Here is a 5,991-nt window from a genome sequence, read left to right on the forward strand (position 1 = left end):
TGGCTCATCATGTTGATAATCCATAGAATTGAAGTCACGAGGAAGCAAAGACAACTCTTATTCACCATGTTCATCTTGATAATCAAGAAGGATAACTTTATCTCATTCATTGTAATCCTCTTCATTAGGTTACTCTTCTACATCTTCCAATGGGTCCAAGGGTGTCTTAATTACTTTGACTTATTGGCCCCCAATACTCAAGGATTTTTTTAATGAACACCTTAATATAAGTTATGGTTTTTGGATCACAAGAATACTTAACCTATTCCCTTTGATATCTTCGAAGAGAACCAATGAACAACCTCATGAAAACATCTTCATGAGCCACATTGATCTCGAAAACATACTCGAGGAATTTTACCACATGATCAATGGCTAAAGAAGGATCACCATCAAAGTTTGGAACATCTGTCATACAATTTGACCCATAATAACTAGGATATCCAAGAATATCCATAACATCTAGAGCAAGGTACATTGCATGCAAATCACACAATCATGGAGTTGCCAAGGTGAACTTAAATTCCTTGAAGGAAGCTTGCTTCACCCTATTGGGTCTCCAAAATTTCATCCATTTCACCCTCTTCTTTCATTTCCTTCAGTATTTACCATATTCCACAACTACATAACCATGCACTAGAACCATCTTCATGATTAAATATGGGTTTAGACATATCAATTTCCAATACATTTATTTTGGTATTTTGATTGAACTTATGGTTAAATATTATAAAAATAGCATTTATTCACTTATATATAAAAGTTGGATGCGTTTTGTAATGCTTGTAGGTATATTTGAAGATTTCTGCACAATCATATTTGGCCTCTAAGTCTCAAATTCGAATCTCATCTTCAAAATCTTGAAGATTTGAGATCATCGTTCAAACACATTTCATGGAAAAAAAATCATGGGAGTTTTGATTTGTGTCTCCAATCAAAGCTATGAGATATTTGTGAAAGTATATGAAGAGATGTTACTTGCTAGATGTTAACACATGGTTTTAACCACATGAGATATTTGTGGATCTAGGAGAGAAATGTGGATCTTAGTTTTTGTATAAATAGGATTGTCTTCTCCATTCAAAGGTGTGTTAAGTTTTGGATTGTTAAGGATTGAATATGCTTATACTTGATGTTATGAATACTCTTTAAGTTCACTTCATTTAATACAATCCTTTGATATGGTTATACATTCATGATGAGGTCAGTTGTTTGATCAATAACTTCCTCAACTTTCCACCTCTCATGCACTTCAGGAAGCCCCCCAAATGAGTATGAGTGTATTTTAATGTTTTATTTCTACAATATAGACTAGTTTATTTTATGTTCATTTCTCTACAAGGTTGATTTCAAGCATTTACATTCTTATATGCTTATTTCATTTATGTTCTTTTACAGATCAAGCACCTGAATTACATTTAAAATAACAAAAAAAATTACTTTATCGCTTTCATTTCATAGATTCATTTATTTTCAATTCATATTAAAGATCCATTGCTTTTCAATTGTTTTCTTTAAGATTCATAGATATTTATGAATGATTCTAGTTCGATATCTCTCATTACTTTCAAAATATTCTGCCTTTAATTTCCATAGTTTCAGAATTCATTGCTTTCTTAGTATAAGGTTTACTTCTTTCTAGATTAGATTTACTTTCAAGTCTTTACTTTCGTGTCATTACAATAAATTTACTTTCCTAATGATAGGATAGATTTACTTTCCCATTGATAAGATATATTTACTTTCCTTTCACTAGAATAGATCTATTTTTGTGTCAATAAAATAAGTTTACTTTCATGTCAATTGTCATTTCACTTTCAGAGATTAAAATATTGTTTTCCAAGTTCCAAATTTGATACTTTTGAAAATGGAAATGTGTGTACACTCATCTTAGACATCTTCATAAATAGGTTTCATTTGAGCCCCACAATCATTTTAAATAGGTTAATTTTCTCTTAAAATTGAAAGTTGATTCCTAACATATATTGTGCAAGTGTACTTCACAAGTATACGAATTTGGATTGATAATTGAATGCAAAGTAATTTAACTCACAATTAAATTACCCAACATGCCCTACAAGAATGAAATTTTTAAAGATAAATGAAGAACTAGGTCTTTGTTCCTCCAATGGAGTCGATGAAAATTCTAACTTAGGCTTTGGGATGTTCTCATCTATAAATCTTGAAGCATAGAATTCAAATTTCAAGGAGGTGGACTCAACTCCTCCCCGAAAATGAAACCAAAAATGTTGTTGCAAAATCTAGTAGGCCTAGTGTAAAGCCCCACTAGGTAGAATCCATACCTTAGGGAAATAAGAGATTAGTTCCCACTATCACCTAAAAAACCTTCATCCAACTATTTAGTGGTATTCAACCACAAATGAGGCTCCCCTAATTCTCACCTAAAGTATATTTGACAAGAATGGCTCAAGGTGACTGAATGAGGTCTAAAAATGGGAGATAGCATTGATAGAGACTAGAAGGCATAAATAATCATTGCCAAAGTTCAAGTACTATATTCTAAGACCAATTATATGGCTACTATATGTTAGGATTTTGTAGATTTCAATGATAAGGTATGAAATTGTTGAATTATGGTAACATCGGATGTGCTCTAACCACAAAAATTTTCAGGGAGGCTAGAACACATGTATTCCACAATAACTAGAAATTGTTTTGGGAAATTCCACCGGAGACAATTTTATTAAAATAATTAATTATTTTTAATGGTGTCGTTTCAAGTCTGAAACTTCAGGACAAAATTAGGAAATTAAAATAATTAAAGGGTATTAATCAAACTGAGGGTCAAAATTCTAGAAGAAGACAAAGATCGATTCCAAATGATCTGAGCCATTGATTAAAATCTAATTTGGGTCATTGATTACTTAATTGGAGGATTATAAGAATGACTTTGATGGGCATTTGGAAAACACATCAGAGAGAGATCAAGAGATCGATTTTCTCAGAGAGGGAAGCACAAGAGTTGTTAGCGAATCGATCGAGGAGATTTCTTGCAGTGAGGTGCAGGGATAATTTCCGAAGGGAAGTTTTCCTGGTCCAGAGAATACAAGGTAGAGAGGGCAGAAAGACGTCTAGAGAGGCTGATGCACGGCCACATAGAGCTACGTTGTGGTCGAGAAAATCTTCAGAGGGAGATAAAAAATTCTGTTGAGGAACAATCAGGATTTAGTATCGGAGCTGGGGTGTAAGACCGAGAGGCCAAAGATCTAAAGTTTCTAGCTAGCAGAGGATCAAAAGGAGGTGCAGCATAGTGCTAGTTGCAGTGACGTAGTGACTGCGTAGGAGTGACGCAGAACTGCTCAAAGACTATGCAGAGGCTCATCTCCAGTGCATATTAGTGTTGGTTCTTCCAGTGACAGGGTGAGATCATATCACTATTTTGTTTTTCCCAATTTCTCCCTATATCGGATATCTGGTTGGGCATCCAATGAATTATATTCAAAAAAGCTATTGCTTAATAATACAATCCCTTAGTTGTTGCACCGGTTTTCCCGCATTGGATTTTTTCGGGGACAATTGTCCAAAAATAACGATTTCATGTGTTGTGTATTTCTTTCTTTCTCATTTTCTTTTTTCCACATTTAATTTAATTGGTGAAGACTGCAGTGTATTAGTTTCGGTATTTTTTGTGGGATGTAGTAAATAATTTTTTTAGTGTTGATTTTTGCAACTTGGGAGGTACTCCAAGCCTTGGTGATCGAGCGTTGGAGGTCAAAGCGCCACAAATGGACTTGTGGGCTTGAGATTCAAGCTTGGGGGTTTTTCACCCATTGTGATTTGGGCCATAACCGAGATGAAAACATGACATGAGATGAATGAGAATGATAGTGCTTGGCGATACGATTCCAACACATCGAGAATCATCTGATTCCGAGTTGTCGTTAGAGAGAAATGAATTTTTGAAGTTGACTATGTAATTTTTGGTTTCCAAGTTAGGTCGGCTTGGTGTAGAAAGGTGCCAAAAGATGGGTCCCTTCAAATGATTTCATAGAGGCCCTAAAGGCTATAAATATGAGATGTTTTGGAGTCATTTCATCATCCAAAAGTGTGCAACATTACCTCTAAAATTTCATGGAGATAAGGAGCCGCAGGAAGGAGTACAGGACAACTGTGAAGGAGGTCTGAAATCAACGTGAGTTTCTCTATTTTTCTGTAGGTACAACATGTTGAGTACAGGGCTAGTTGAAGGCATATTAGGTTTGTTTTGTTGGTGCGTTTGCAAGGCAAGGAATCTACAGCAAAGACAAGTCAAGCATGGATAAGGTCTGCCCTGGAACAACGTGGAAATGAGTTGTAGGTACATCATAATTTTGTGTTTGTTTAATGGGCTAATGACAAGTCCAAATTGGTTGTTTTGACTGTGGATTGGTGCCAAAAGAAGCAGACAAAAAGGCCGAGTTCAAGGAGAGAATTATGCTACAGATTGGTGACTATTTGGGTACACTTTGAAGGACTGGAAGCTACAAGATAGTTGTGTTGCTAGGCGGCAGGCCATAGCACACAGCTGGACCAAATTGGAGGGTTGCCAAGGGTGGACAACAGCATAAGCAAGTAGAGGGTCATGAGAGGAACCCCTCCAAGGTGGACCACATCGCTAGAAGAGCTTGTTTGCTAACTGTGGAGTGAAAATAGGGCTGCAGTACGTGCCCTAACCAGGAGTTCAATGAACAACAATGCAAACAATATTGCAGCAGTGTCTTGTGGAGGTGTGTTGGGTCTGTGATTTGTGAACCAGTGTTTGGATCATTTGCTTGTCATCTTTGTGAGGTGTTAAGGTGAAAAGGTACCCTAGACTTCCTTTCATAAAGGACTTTGTACAACAGAAGGTGGGCACACTTGGAAATCCATGATTGGATCATTGGTTGGATCAGATGATGGGCGGCGTGAATAAACCTTAGGAGTTGTTTGGAGGTGCTCACATGGATTGTTGGGACGATTACTGAGCAGCCAAGGTGACAGCAAGCACATCAGATTGGAAGGTAAGAGGATAGTAACAAGGAGTGTTGCAAATGTTCACTTGATGATCAACAAATTGATGATGTCCTAGGTGAGGACACATTGAGGTGCATGGATTTGCGCAATAGCTCCTCTATTGTAGGGAAATGGATGGATTGGTGGAGTCTGTGGGCATCCATGTGTAAGGGTCTCCCAGGTGTGGGGATGCCCTAACTAGGAGAAGATGGTACAACGTGGACTTGGTCTCTCGTGGACTATTGGAGGGAAGCGTGAGAGGGGACCAAGTGTGGACGAGATTGGTCACTTGTGGCCTGCTAAAGGACAACGTGATAGTGTCCATGTTGGAGCCGAAGAGTAGCACCTTGATGGACAAAGGTGATGGCTAGCCTGGTAGTTGTTGTTGAAGCTCAAGGGTTTGATCAACCAAGAGCAAGATTGAGTAGCCCGAGACTTTCATGTGGAGAAGGACTTCTACAGCAAATGATGGATAGCCCTCCTAGCCCATGTTCATTGTGGGAGATGAACATCTCACTGTGATAGGTGGCAGTCCTTTGTGTCCTATGTTGGTCATCATCATAGGGGCGTAGGAAGACCATAGTGAGCTGAAGTCTCAGAATAGCTGAGGAGCAACAGTGGGCAGATTGAGAGTTATTCACAAGTGGAGCTATGAACAACTCGGTAGGAGTCTTGATGAGTTGTGCCCTTGATGGACGAAGGGAAAACTAGAGAGAAGATTGAATAGTCGAGTTTTAGTGGCCAGATGGACTTGGAGCATTGATAGAGGCATGAGTTGCAGATCGGGAGTTGAAGGACCGGGCATGTACACGGTACGATTGAGAGGGCTGAAAGATTGTACTACAGTTAGATGGGAAGAGTATCTTTTCTTATACTAGTGGATGTATGAGGGCCATTATCCATGGTACGGGAGCCCTAGACTGTCATATTATATGTTGTTAATATAACGAAGTTGGATTGAAATTTTTTAAAAGTTGTGTATATTTGTGCCTATGTGAT

Source organism: Pinus tabuliformis, chromosome 8 (assembly GCF_031772625.1).
Source record: "Pinus tabuliformis cultivar Carrire ecotype Pingquan chromosome 8, CPIR1, whole genome shotgun sequence".
Classification (NCBI taxonomy): Eukaryota; Viridiplantae; Streptophyta; class Pinopsida; order Pinales; family Pinaceae; genus Pinus; species Pinus tabuliformis.